The following is a 15617-nucleotide window of genomic DNA, read 5'->3' as shown; positions in this document are numbered from 1 at the left end:
AATGAGTTAGATTTGGATCATCCATGTTCCATATTTTGTCATTGGAGTTTGTGTTTAGTATTGTCTATAAGGGCATAGAGAAATGTATCATTCAGGGATACTTGTCCTTTCATTATATTCACTTTGGAAAGCCATTGAATGATTTGGAGTCCCAGTCTTGTTTTGTTAGATTAGTGATGATGATAGATGTGATATAACTGGCTTATATTTGGATATTTCGCCATAATTTCGTCAATTTGGGCGTCCTGTGTGGTTAGTACCTAGTAGCGCCCCCTTTTGCAAGTATCACAGCTTGTAAACGCTTTTTGTAACCAAACAAAAGTCTTTCAATTCTTGTTTGAGGGATTTTCATCCATTCTTCCTTGGATTATAAGGCTGTGTGCCCACGATGCATTTTTTAAACATTTCCACAGCAGCAATTCCGCTGCGGAACGGCTTAAAAAACGCTTGGTAGAAGGTCTGCAATGTTCCCCAATGATAATCCGCATGTGCTGTGCACATGCTGTGGAAATTTCTGCTGCTGATTATCATTGCGAAAAAATCCGCAGCACTACCAATTATTTTGCGTACCGCCATTGACTTGCATTGAATCGCATAATATCCGCATGACTACATGTGCACATGCGGATATTAAGCGACTCAATGTGCGGATGGTACCTGGGTGGGGAGAAGAGGAGACTCTCATCCAGACCCGGGTACCATGGTACCTGTAAAAAAAAGAATTGAAAATAAAAAATAAACGTTATACTCACCTTCTGATGGGCCGCGTTCTCCTTAGAGGTGTGTCCTGGCTCCCTGACGGCTCGCAATGGTCTAAAAGGACCTTCCATGATGTCATTTAGTCATGTGAAGGGTCACGCGACCGCTGATGTCGGCGGTCGCGTGACCTGTCACATGACTAAATTACATCATGGAAGGTCCTTTTAGACCACTGTAAGCTGCCCAACACACTGGACGCACCGGAGAAGGAGACCCGGGGCCATCAGAAGGTAAGTATAATGTTTATTTTTTATTTTTTACCATTCTTTTTAACTATTAACTTGGTCACACTATATAAATCCATGCCGGTTACATGGATTTATATAGTGTGACCAAGTTGTCAAGCACTTTTCCAAGTGATGCTAAAATTGCTGGGAAAAGCGCTTGACAACCCGCATGCGAAATCGCATGTGAAAAACGCGGGGCATACGCTTGTCCCTGGCAGAAAAAAAGCAGTTAAAATCCGCATGCGTTTTTTCTGCCAGGGAGATGCAGAAATACTCAGGAAAAAATCCAGAGCATTTCTGCATCATGGGTACATAGCCTTACTCCAGTTCTGTGAGATTCCTGGGTTGTCTTGCAAGCACTGCTATTTTGAGGTTGAGCCAAAGATTTTCAATGATATTCAGATCAGGGGACTGTGAGGGCCATTGTAAAGCCTTCAGCTTGCTCCTTTTGAAGTCTATTGTGGATTGTGACATGTGCTTAGGATCATTATCAATTTGTAGAAGCCATCCTCTTTTCAACTTCAGCTTTTTTACAGATGATGTTATGCTGGCATCAAGAATTTGTTGAAATTTCATTTAATTCATTCTTCCCTCTACCCGTGAAATGTTCCAGGTGCCATTGGCTGTAACACAGCCCCAAAGCATGATTGATCCACCTCCATGCTTAAGGGTTGGCAAGATGTTCTTTTCCTGAAAATCTGTGCCCTTTTTTCTCCACACAGACCTTTGATCATTGTGGCCAAAGAGTTCTATTTTAACCTCATCGGTCCACAGGACTTGTTTCCAAAATGCATCAGGCTTGTTTAGATGTTCTTTTGCATACTTTTGATGCTGAATTTTATGGTGAGAAGTCGGACGCAGGGGAGGTTTTCTTCTGATGACTCTTCCATGAAGGCCATATTTGTGCAGGTGTCTCTGAATAGTAGAACAATGTATCACAACTCAAAAGTCTGCTAAATCTTTCTGAAGGTTTTTTGCAGTCAATCGGGGTTCTGATTTGCCTCTCTAGCAACCCTACGAGTGACTCTTACTGAAATTTTGTTTGGTTTTCCAGACTTTATCTTGACCTCCACTGTTCCTGCTAACTGCCATTTCTTAATTACAATTCAAACTGGGGAAAGGGCAACTTGAAAACGCTTTGCTATCTTTATAGCCTTCTCCTTTCTTGTGGCCCTCCACCATTTTCATTGTCAGAGTACTAGGCAGCTGCTTAGAAGAACCCATGGCTGCTGGTTTTTGTCACACGGTTAGAGGAGGTTGGGTTTTTATAAAGCTGGGAAATTTGCATCACCTGGCCTTTCCTAACAATGATAATGAACAAGCTATAACACTAACAGGCTAATTAAGGTCTGAAATCGTGGTCAACAAAGGTATCTGAGCACACAAATCTCCAAGGGTGCCCAAAGTTTTGCATCGGCCCATTTTTCTTTTTGTAATTTTTAAAAAGTAAAAACTGACCATATATATATATATATATATATATATATATATATATATATATATATATATTGCCTAAAATACAAAAGAAATGTGTCATCTTTATCTTTAGGCCTTATAGAGATCAATTCATCTTCAACTTGCTTAGCTGTTCACTATAACATTAATTTTGACCAGGGGTGCCCAAACTTTTACATGTCACTGTATATCCCCAAATATTTCAGCGCCGTTTCAATCCAGCAGAACTGGAATCTCTTTGTCCATAGTGGCTTTGAAGGGCTTCTTAATAATAAGGTCTCAGTTTTGTCTATATCTAAGGTGTAACTCAATAGTCCTCCCAGTTCTTCTATTTCTTTAATAAGGAGTGCAGGCAGGGTCATATTTGTAATAGAGACCCCCATCTTGGGAAGTTGGGGGGTGGTGAGGCGTGGGCTTCTGACTTTCAGTCCGTGGACCCTCAGTAAAGATATTTCTTTTAGCTCCTGAATCCGGATTTCTTATAAATACGTAATTATGATTTTTATTGTGTATAACAGATATTAATAATTTATCTCAACGCTTATAAATCCCCTCACTGATGAGAAGAGCCCGGCGCCCACAGCTCCCTCTTACATACAAGCACTGATGCTCACCCTATGGTTTTACCATCTTCACTGTTGCTAGGCAACTTCCTTATAAAGTGAGAAGCTCCATATAAGATTCCATCACAAGATTCCATGATGACATCACCGCTATTATGACATCAGAATTCACCACTACAGTTTCTTTCTTTTTTAATGGTATGATATGAGTGACAATGAATAAATAAATAAATCTTCCATCACTTTTTTATTTTCCTTTTTTTTTTGCCGCTCACTGTAGACAAATTAACTTTATTCTGCAGGTTGATACAATTACACAGATATCCAGTTTATTTTGCTTTTTAATCATTGACCCATAACTTTCATTTTCTGTTTAGATTTAGGCAAGAGCTTTTTTTAATGGAACGAGCTACAATATTTATGGGTAACAGTGCGCGGTACATGAGATGTTTTCATCATTTTTTTTTTGTGTAGTGAAAAGAACAAAAAATATTCTACACGGATTTGGTGGAATCTTGATTTCTTTTATAGATTAAAAGTGTTCTCCGGCCGCTTCCTTCCACATTGGGAGGTGAGTGAGCTGCCGTCTGAGGAAACCTACCAAGTCACAGGCATGATGGCGGCCACACTTACACCGTCCCATCATGTATCTGTAGACGTGATGTCACCTCCCAGTATGGAAGTAAGCGGCGCTGAACAAACCCTTGAAGATCCTATAGGGGCCATTTATGTTACATGTGGTTGACTATAATCCTTTTGCCTTTGGAGAGAACCACAACTCACAGCATTTCTTGAATTTCTGCAGCTTCCAGGGCATTCTGGGGGTTATAATTGTCCAAAGAAGTAGAGTCATTATTTTTTTACCTAGTGACATAGGAGTGGATGCAGGGCTTTTTTTTAATAACTTATTAATGCTTGCCTCTGACACTTGCTTTATTTTTACCTCTGACAACGCTCACTGCGTTCACAATCACTGCTGATCTCCATGTTCAGTCTGTGATCTTGCCGACAGCCTATAGAGTTGCTGCTTGTGTTGCTAGGCAACTTCCTTTTATGGAGAGAAGCTCCATATATGGTAACATCTCAACATTCCGTGATGATATTATGACATCATAATGCACCACCATTACTTGTGCCAGTGTTTACAGCTACAGTGTCACTTTGACATTCCGGTGTCATTGTTGTTGGTGATTAGCTACATAGCTAGTGATTTACTGACTGCGATTTGGATTTATTTGGATTTATTTGAAATGTTTGAAATTCCTTTAGACAATTTTCAGGTGTTGGCACTGCTGCAGGGGATTCTTACCACCTATGCCCCTGACATTGTGCTGCCACTACCCGATGGCGTCCTCAGCTTCACTTACCGGCTGGTTATGGAGATATTGAGAGACTGCCTGACCAAATACCAGCAAGGTCGTATAAGCTCAGCATATCTTGAGCATTTACAGAAAAACATCAGGACATTGGTGCAACAGGTAAGTGACAGAAATCTGCACAAGACATCGAAAAGTTATAATAACAGAATATAAGTTTATTCACGTAAAATAGTTCTTTAGGCCGATAATAATATAATATATAACCGGCACTAAGTCACCAGATATGTAGTAATTGTAGAGCAGATCGCAGGAGTAAAGTGGTGACATAACCGACCTCCTCCATGTTCTCTCATGATTTTCCTTTTCTATTTATTTCCATCTTTATAGGCTGAAGAAAAATCCACAAGTGGAGAATTGGCCTTTATTATACAACTGGCCCAAAAGGTCCTGTATGTACTGAAGCGTCCGGCCGGCTCACTGGAGCATCTGGTAAGGATCCATCACCTTCTATATCACACGTCCTGGTTCGATCTATTCCAGATTAGCCGTCATATAGCAGAGGGCAGATTTATGATATCAGAGGCGCAGGATGTTCTATGGCAGCCTGTCTCTGCAGCTCAACCCTCTGTAGTGACATTCTGTACTCAGCGATGCAGAGGTTGTGTTTCCACCTCTGTCTCACTTCATCATTACAATCTTCATTCTTGTAAATGCTGCAGTTCTGACAATAGAAGTTATTAGAGAACAGTTGTAGATACAAGTCCTTTATATATTCATGTTGATTTTCTGGAGGGAGCGGCCATGTATAGTCCGTCCAATACTGAGATTGTCCCATAGATCCAGGTTTTGTACTTCGTGCCTTATGTATAGTCCGTCCAGTAATGAGATTATCCCATAGATCCAGGTTTAGTACTTCCTGCCTTATGTACAGGCCGTCCTTGGGTTACGAACTAGATAAATCCTATAGTTTTGTTTGTAACCCAAATTTGAATGTAAAATGGAAAGAGTGAAAAAAAACAATAATATTTTGCTCGCTGTGCGCCACCTGGTCCTCTTTTTTCCATTATAGTGTGCCACATTTCCAGCCTCTTCACTATGGGGCAGGACTTCCCGTCTCGTCCTTATGACCTTATGATTAGCAGTGAAATCTAGGTCCTGAATGTGGCCAGAAGTCATGGACTATAGTGAAGAGACCGGAGAAGCGGCACATGACATTGGAAAGAAGGGGACTGGACGGTAGGTGGTGAGCAGCCGGGTGGCCGGAGAGGAGAGTGGTGAATATTAGCTTTTTTTTTTCATAATCAACCCTTTGTATCTTGGAGTCGTTCTTAAGTCAGATGTTTGTAAGTCGAGGATGGACTGTATACGGTGATTTAGTATTTGTGAAATGTTATATTAATTGTACATATTGTGACCATCAGGAAACATCAGAAGGTGACTCTGAAGAGGGGGAAAACCTGACTATCCCGGACCCTAATACCAGTCAGCCAGGGCTGAACACTGATCTGATGGAAGGTGAGCACTCATCTAATATTCTTACATTCAAATATCGAGATATTATAGAGAACGGCAGAGAACATGTAGATTTACTCTCCATCCTCTGTACGAGGCCGGTGATCGCTCCGGAGCCCCCCATAGACTATAATGGAGGGAGGCAGGTAATTCTGCTTCTCTCCTCTGTGCTCTTCTCCATCATGTACAAGGAGGCTTCTAGGTCCCCGATCATGTAATTGTTCTAGGATTAATCAGATCCTGAACAATGGCCATTTATGGTCCAGAATATCCATCTATGGAGGAGCCATAAATATATACGTTGTGTGCAGAATCCCATATACCAGTATTACACCGTGTACAGAGCCCGTGTCATCTCCTTCTTTATATGGATGTTATATATTATGTACTGATATCGTCTAATACAAAACGTCTCCTCATTATTATAGGAATATCTGTGCCGGCAATTACTGACGGTGGAATATGTGAGACCCCCGAGGTCCAGGAATCTGCCAGTGTAAGTATCAGCGGAGACGCCTGTGTATCATCAGGTAACGGGGGTGAATTACACTTATAATATTATCCCACATATGACGAGGGGATATCCCTATTCTTCATGGAGATCAGATCTATTGTGTGTGATGGCGGCATTATTATTCCTGCCTCCGCTGTGTGATCTCCCGTCTCCTCCCCAGCAGTACAGTGATGTCTGTGTATGGGGGATATCCCCTATATATAATGGTGTCTGTGGGGGTCCGGCTTGTATCACGTCCACATAATATACAGGAGAAGTTCCTGCATCCACAGATTTTATCTTTCTGCAGATTTTATGCTTTAATGCCATTTCTTATTATTTCTAGGCCTTGATCGGATCATTGAACCCAGGGAGAAATCCTTGTAAGAGCGACTACAAACAGATCAAACAGTTCAGCTGTGGAGCTTTTGGGTGAGCTTGATGTCGGCATAATATACGTTTTATAGGGCTCCTTATGACGATCCCTCTGTCTCTGTGCCCGTACAGTGTTACCATAGAGGAATTATAGGAGTCCACATTCCTGTTCTCTAGAGAAGAGCGGATCTGGCAGAATTCACATTCGCCTTTCGTGCAGACTTTCTTGGGAAAAGCGATTCACGTAGAAGTTATCACTCGGCAAATGTAATATCTCTTATTACGCTCTGGGTTCTCTCCAGACCCCAGATCTTAATAAATGTAAGATGTACAAAATGGAAAAAATACTCATACTCACCTCACTGCTCAGCTCTCCGACCCCTCCGCTTCTCAGCGTCATCTGTCCGATCCTCACCGCATCTTCAGATTGCTGCCGCTCACGCTGGGCCAGAACTTCTAGTTTGGAGAAGGTCCAGGAGGATTCTATGCAAGCGCACGAAGATTTGCAATGTCATGCCACCATGACCTTTTATGCGTTTGTGCAGAATCTTCCTAGACGTCATCAATGCCAGAAGTCCTGTCTCAGCCTTAGACATTTTTTTGGACTTCAGCACTGGCAGCAGATTTGAAAGTGCAGTGAGGACCAAAAGGTTGAGATAGAGGGGCCAGAGAGGTAAGTATAAGAGTTTGTTTATTTTTTAACATTTTGAAGGGCTTTTAAGGTTTAGAAAATAGTAGCCAACGTTCACAATCTTGCCGAATCCAAGAGGAAGAGAATTACAAAAATTTCGCCATTTTGGCCAATGCGGATAAATGTAAAATTTCAGTAGAATTCTAATCCATTGTAATTTATTCGCTCATCTCTTCTGTGCACATCTAATTGTCTCTTTTCCAGTGAGTCAGGATGTGACACGGATGAGGACCTCCCAGTGGAGATCATCTATGTAGCGATGGCAGCACATCTAGTATTCACCATTAGTACAGGAGATGTGATGAGGTCTATAGACAGACTATTAGTAAGAATACATTATAAACCACAGATTTTCTTCCTCTTCAGAACCGTCCACTTAGTGCGCCAAAAAGACTCCAAACAGTTATACGCCATGAAGAAACTGGACAAGCAGAAGCTGAAAGATCCAGTAAGACTTGAACGGGCTTTTCTAGAGAGGGACATCCTAACATTCGCAGATTGTCCCTTCGTGGCCTCCATGTTGTGCTCCTTTCCAACTACACGTCATCTGTGCATGGTCATGGAGTATGTACCAGGTAGGACATATCCATCGTATCTATATCCAGCGCTGGTCTGCTCATCTCTAGGACCTTCTCCATAAGCAGAATGTGACCACATAGATGGTTACATGTCCACACTGCTTTTACTATAAGTTATCTGTTATCAAAATGCCAGAAAACTGATTATGTGGCAGAAATTTTCACTATAGATAAAGGAGGGTTTGACTGAATTTTAACAGTTTGTACAGTGTTTTTCCAAAAAATAAGACAAGGTCTTATATCATTTTTTGCTCCAAAAGATGGGTTAGGGCTTATTTTTAGGGGATGCCTTATTGTTTTGTCATGAACAACAATCCACATTTATTTTTGAATAAAAAAAAACTTATTTAAATATAATCATGTCATGACACACACACTGCACATACACATCTATATACACATATACTGCACATACACATGTATATACATAGTATAGCTTCACATTTTTATATGGGACGTTGTTTCCTTGCACTTATTTCTGCAGCTTTTGCACATTTGTGGTTTGGCTTCATAGACATTCAGCGCAGTCCTAGTTACTATTAGGGTATGCTCCATTGTTTTTCTTTTGCATTATTACACAGTATATCTCTATGTGTGACATCCTGCCCCAATGTCTCCGCTTATTTCTCATTCACACGCATCATGTGTAATTTACATTGTAACAAACCCTCTCCTGTCATATTTGCTTTCTCCTGTAGGAGGAGACTGTGGCAGTCTTATGAACATCTATGGACCTTTACCTGTCCCCTTGGCCCGAAAGTACATTGCAGAAACAGTCCTGGCTGTGGAATACCTGCACAGCTTTGGCGTGGTGCACCGAGACCTGAAGCCTGAGAAGTAAGTGCCCCCTCTAGGAGGAAGAAAGTTAGAGATTTTCATAAAGTCTATGGGTTATTACTTGGGGCTGACACCGTCTGTTTTTTCACAGCCTCCTGGTATCGGCATCTGGTCATATTAAAGTCACGGACTTCGGACTTTCCAAACTCGGCCTCATGAGACCAACATCAGAAACCTACAAGGCTCCAACCGAGGACGTCACCAGAGAGTTCCGTGATGATGAGGTCGGCTTTACTTACAGGATCTTGTTCTTTACTCTCCTCGTCTATTTCTCCTTCTCTGATATCTTCTCATTTAGAAAACTTTTTCCTCTGATGTTATTCGTCACAATTATTTTCTCGGCTCCTCATCTCCTTCTTCTGTTGCTTTCCAGATTGCTGGCTCCCCTGAATACATCGCCCCTGAAGTCATCTTACAGGAAGGCTATGGGCGGCCTGTGGACTGGTGGTCGGTAGGGATCATCCTACACGAATTCCTTCTATTCCGTGTACCATTTCATGGGGATTCCAAATATGACACTTACTGCAGTATATTAAGGGGTAAGTAAAATAATCTGAATGCTGTGTGGTATCATTGTTATTTGCTTAGATTGGTTCTGTGGTTTAGTTACTTGTTGTGTTAATACAAAAGATTTTTGGTTTAATAAACTAAATGAAGAGGTTTTATTTTCTGTAACATTTTCTTTTAATATAACAGATGACATAACCTGGACATTTGATAATCGCACTCCTCCACCTGATGCTCAGGACATCATCACTGAGCTGCTCAGAAAAGATCCGGCACATAGACTTGGGACAGGTAATGTATATAATAGTATTAATAATGACTTATTTCACCTCTGTGACCAGATAAATGATCACGCCCCTGAGGATCAGCACTGAGGTGCTCTGCTTTACATGCTTGTTCATTCCCTTTCTTCATGCTCGGACTTTCAGCAAGTTTTCTTCACATCAGCTCTGTTACGTCTTCAGTTCAAATTAACATAAACTGTTCAGATATGGAGCTGTCTGTCTGATAATGTCTATATCACTTTTTATTGTTTTCCTTTCCCAGGAGGAGCTAAAGAGATCAAAATGCATCCATTCCTATGTGGCATAGACTTTGACAGTCTTCTAAGTAAGGAGCCGCATTTCATTCCTGACTTTGAGTCAGAAGAGGACACCGGCTACTTTGACCGTAAGTCATAGAATCATAGAATCATAGAATGGTAGAGTTGGAAGGGACCTCCTGGGTCATCTGGTCCAACCCCCTGCTCAAAGCAGGATTCACTAAATCATCTCAGACAGATGTCTGTCCAGCCTCTGTTTGAAGACGTCCATTGAAGGGGAACTCACCACCTCTCGTGGCAGCCTGTTCCACTCATTAATCACCCTAACTGTCAAAATTTTTTTTCTAATATCTAATAAGTGTCTCCTCCCATTTAGTTTCATCCCATTGCTTCTAGTCTTTCCTTGTGCAAATGAGAATAAAGATGATCCTTCTACAATGTGACAGCCCTTGACATATTTGTAGACAGCTATTAAGTCTCCTCTCAGTCTTCTTTTTTGCAAGCTAAACATTCCCAAATCCTGCAACCGTTCCTCATAGGACATGGTTTGCAGACCGGTCACCATTCTGGTCGCTCTTCTCTGAACTTGCTCCAGTTTGTCTATGTCTTTTTTAAAATGTGGTGCCCAAAACTGTACACAGTATTCCAGATGAGGTCTGACCAAAGAGGAGTAAAGACCGATAATGACTTCACGTGATCTAGACTGTATGCTTCTGTTAATACATCCCAGAATTGTATTTGCCTTTTTTGCTGCTGCATCACACTGTTGACTCATGTTCAGTCTATGATCTATTAGTATACCTAAGTCTTTTTCACATGTACTGTTGCTTAGCTCTATTCCTCCCATTTTGTATATGCTTTTTTCATTTTTATTGCCCAGATGTAGTACTTTGCATTTTTCCCTGTTAAAAACCATTCTGTTGGTTGCTGCCCACTGCTCCAGTTTATTTAGGTCTTTTTGAATCCTCTCTCTCTCTTGTCTAGTATTAGCTATCCCTCCTAGATTTGTGTCATCAGCAAATTTAATCAGTTTACCCTCAATTCCTTCATCTAAATCATTGATAAAGATGTTGAACAATACAGGTCCCAGGACGGAGCCCTGTGGTACCCCACTTGAGACATTCATCCAGCTGGATGTGAAGCCATTTACAACCACCCTTTGAGTCCGATCACTAAGCCAGTTATGAATCCACCTAACAGTTGCCCGGTCCATTGCATACTTGGTCATTTTTTCAATAATGATGGTGTGAGATACTTTGTCAAATGCTTTGCTGAAGTCAAGATATACTATATCTACAGCATTTCCCTGATCCACCCAGTCAGTGATTCTGTCATAGAAGGAAATTAATTTAGTCTGACATGACTTGTTAGTTACAAACCCATGCTGACTCTGGTTAATCACTTCATTCTTATCCATGTACTTACATACATGATGTTTAATAATTTGTTCAAAGATCTTTCCTGGTATAGAAGTCAGACTCACTGGCCTATGAACTGGGTCCACCTTCTTCCCCTTTTTGAAGATAGGAACAACATTTGCTCTTCTCCAGTCTTCTGGGACTTCTCCTGTTCTCCAAGAATTTTCAAAGATTATGGAGAGTGGTTCTAAAATTTCTTCTACGATCTCCTTCAGTACTCTGGGGTGTAATTCATCTGGACCTGGAAGTAGAATGAGACGTTATCTGCAGAAAGCTGTTGTGTGTCTTGTCTTTCATTATATGTGACAACCAGTCCCCATCATTATTAGTAATAAAATGGTGACTTTCCGTTACTGAATCTTATGCCAATAATCTCTAATAACACTTATACCTTGCAGCTCAATGTAGCAATTATGAACTTATTGATTCAGATGAGGGGGACACAAGCGAGGACAATGACTGGCCAGAAAGCCTGAACTTTATATCATCGTCTCAAAGGCTTTCTAAAGTAAGTGTGACCGGTAAGATCTATAAAACCTATAATTAAAATAAAGTTTAAATAGATATTTATTTTATTTTTCTCTATGTTTTAGCTCTGTTCCACCAATACCAGGGTGATGAACGATGAAGAACTGAAGCCACCTCCAGTGTATTCCCCAGAGAGTGCAAAACACTCAGATATGTGAGTAAATTATTATTATGGGGTTTGGATTTGATATATCAGAAGATGAACTGTAATATAAGTGTAACTCAGTACTATATCCAGCGCCACCACCCCATGATTGATGATCACTGTGGTTCTGGCTTGTGATAACGCTGGCGATAACAGCCAATCATTGCGACCAGTCAATCATTTCCAACTCATTACAGGCCAATATTACTAGCGATTCTCCATTCTTAGTGATAGAAGTGGGTCCTGAGCAGGGTGCCTCCTCCATGTTATCCAAATGTCCTAACCGGCCTTGCAGACGGGTGTTCTTATTGTTTTTACTTGTAATTTATATGTTTTTCTTCTACCAAACAGGCAGCAAGAATCTTCCCCTTCCAAACCTGATGTAGACAAGCAGTGTTTTACTGCTAAGGACAGCGAGTCCTCCCCATTGTCAGGTGTGTACAGGTCTATATGACATCCTATTACAGCCTATGATCAAAACGTGTAATGTGAACGTGCACATAAAGGATCAGAAAATTACTACTTTTTTCTCCCTAGAAAGCAATAAGCAGTTCATTCTGTAAAAATCTCCATTCTTTTATTCATTAAAAGTTATAAGGGGCCTTTTAGTCTTCTTCCAAACTGACCCGAATCCTGCGCCCACTGCCCCATATGGCCCATACTGACCCCTTTATGGCCTCAATGTTACACTGAGGTTTATATAACTGATTATAAGGCAACACTGAGGCACACTACAAGTAATGTCATGTTATTAAGGGTCACCTGTGTATGGATGATTCCTCTGGCGTCCGGCCACAGTGACAGCACAGCCGTGTCCTCTGATTTGGAGTCCTGTTACTGACATCAGTGTTACGTCTCTTCTCATAGGTTCTCTCTTCCGCCGGGTGATCTCTTCCTGCCGTCGTGGACTATCCAGGGCTGCTCACTCCATCCGAAAAAGCTGCTTATTTGGTGTCTGTCACCGCGGCTCCATAAACATCGCGAGGGCAGAAAACCGCCACGTCTAGCGTCCTGAGGAAAGTACAGCGCGTCCACCATCAATGCTGTACCTGTATGGAAGGACTGGTACAATCTACATGTGGCCTCCTGACCAGCAAGGAACATCTGCTGAAGAAGGAGGTTCCTCCAAGAACATCTCCTCGTCCTTCCATGCAATTCTTAATTTAAAAATAAAACTTTCAAATTGATTAATGTCCCTTTGGATTTAATGGACATTTATGGGGGGTCAGTACTATACGTTATACATGTTTGATGGGTGGGCTCCAAACAGGAGAATATCTGTTACATGTCTCCCATTAATCCTCTAAACCTCAACCAAAAGTGTATGCGAGGACCAGTGATTCTGTTACACCTAAGAATGACGGTCAATGTAGAAAAAACATGTTCTGATCTATAGATTTTATCCATAGACTAGGACCTTTTTACCTAATATGGCTCTACATAAGTGTTATGCACAGGGACCAGTTGGATTCGGTGCTGGGCGTCCTGGGGAGCCCAGGGGTCACATCCCCACTGTCACATAACCTTCTGTATTCTAGTGATCACTTCTGCGACCACCCTTCTCACTAGGGCTGTGGGGTCAGTAAGAAAATCTCCACCTATAATAATGACTAATAACAAATTTATAACAGCAAATAATAGAGAATATTCAGCAACTTTTGCAGGAAAATCATTTATATTACACAATATTAACAACATGGACGGTTTTACATTTTTCTACCTGGAGTAGGGGGCGGTACGTTCCTCTGATTTAGGTGCCTAGTGAATGGTGGGATCTACTTACATAGGACCTCCAGTGCTGATGATTGACCAGTTCATACACAATGCCCCCATAACAGTGTTAGCTACACAGTGCCTCCATAACATTGCCGTTGATGCCATGCTAGCCACATTGTGTGCCATTAGTGCTGTCTTGTCCATGCTGGGCATCACTTTAAGCCACAAGCCAGAAAAGATACATGGGAGCAGTCGATAGCGGGTGCTGACCCGGATCTCACAAGGACTTCAGGACAGAGATTGTGGCACGTCCATCTACATACTGTGGAGCCCGGGCTGCATGTTGCGCTCACGTGGCCTAAATGTTCCTTAGCCCTGGTGCACATTATAGCTCCGGCTCCTCTTCCTCTCAATGACCCAGTGTTTTATATAATAACACAATACGGACAATACATGAACCAAGTGACATGTCGGAGACCAAATAGATGACCCTGAAAGAGTCATAACATAGACACACGTAAGTGAAGACATTGGTGGACTTTTTGGCAGTCATTGTCTTGAGTACTGGATAAGTCTATAGGTCTCGACAATCCCTGCCATGTTCCCCAATCCTCACTTAAGCTTCAGGTTTATCCACGCGTCCTTTATTGAGTTGATTTGGTCAGTGACCCCACCACATTGTTGTTTTTCAGTCCATACTGTGTAGTTTTGGTTTTACGGTCTGAGTTCTCGCTTTGCTGGAAGATAAATCTGCTCACGAGTTGTCACCTGCAGAAGGTTTGCTCCAGGATTTCCCTGTTTTCCTCAGAACCCATTTTACTCCTTACCTTCACACGTCTTCCAGAGCCTGAGACAGAAGATGATGCTGCCATATCCTTATTTTAGTATAAGGGTGATCAGTGATGTATCCAGAAGCTCGAGGGCCCAGATGCTAAATCTCCATCAGTTCCTCCAACTGACTATTAGTAGTAATAATCTAGAGTCTTTATGTGACGCCCTGCTGCGCATGGAGCCACAGATCCTGGAGGGGTGCATTTCAGGTTTTATCCACAAGAGGCCCTCACAGCATACACACACCTCCACCTTCCACCTCAGACCACCAGAGGGAGCCCGATAGGGATATAAATAGGGAAGGTGGAGTGATTCAGCAGTTCCTGCTCAGACACAGAAGGAGTGAGTCTGTGAGTTAGTTCTCCTCAGGAAGAGAGTGGAGACAGAACAGTCTGGAGTCCACAGCCAGTTCCTGCAGAGTGAGACACAGAGAAACAGGTCAGTCTGCAGTGGAGCTCAGTCAGACTCAAGCAGCTCGAGTTAAGTGAGCTAGGAGCGTTGCTGACGCTCAGAGAGCAGCAGAAGAGGCAGCCAACCAACTGCCAGTTTGTATAGCCTAGTGAGGGCCTGAGTAGGCCGAAGGCTAGAGGAGTAAATAGCATTGGGGGCAGAGGAGCTTTACCGGCTCACCCCAGGAACCATATACCGGACATCGGGTCCGAGTCTGCAGGGATTCTTTACACCCAGCAGAAGACAACCAGAACCCCTGGCAAACTACATGTCCCAGGAATACCAAACGCTGACTGTTATTCCAGGGTCAGGAGTTACCGAGGCCCCATATACCAGGGAGTGTGTACTCCAACAGAAGGCCCTACCACAGGATCAGCCGGTGCAGAACAGAGACTAAGTTAGGCCTAGCTCCAGGCAGGCCAGAGACTAACACTAAGCGGCGAAGAAACAGGAGGCCCTACACCTGCTCACTGGGGAGAGTACTGCAGTGCACCCCTCACCCTACAGTGCTCCGGACAGTACCTGCATTTCCACCAGTAAAAGGTACAGAAGCAAACCGTGTGTGTGTGTCCCCTGTTCTTCCTTGGACCCGGCTGGGTCACCGCCATATTGTGCACCTCGTCAAACATCGCTGCCCTGAGGCCTAGCTCCACCTGTGGGGAGCTACACCAT

Source organism: Phyllobates terribilis, unplaced genomic scaffold, assembly GCF_046119375.1.
Source record: "Phyllobates terribilis strain yellow unplaced genomic scaffold, ASM4611937v1 Scaffold_3__8_contigs__length_932513732, whole genome shotgun sequence".
In the NCBI taxonomy this organism is placed as follows: domain Eukaryota; kingdom Metazoa; phylum Chordata; class Amphibia; order Anura; family Dendrobatidae; genus Phyllobates; species Phyllobates terribilis.
This window is presented reverse-complemented; position numbering follows the sequence as displayed.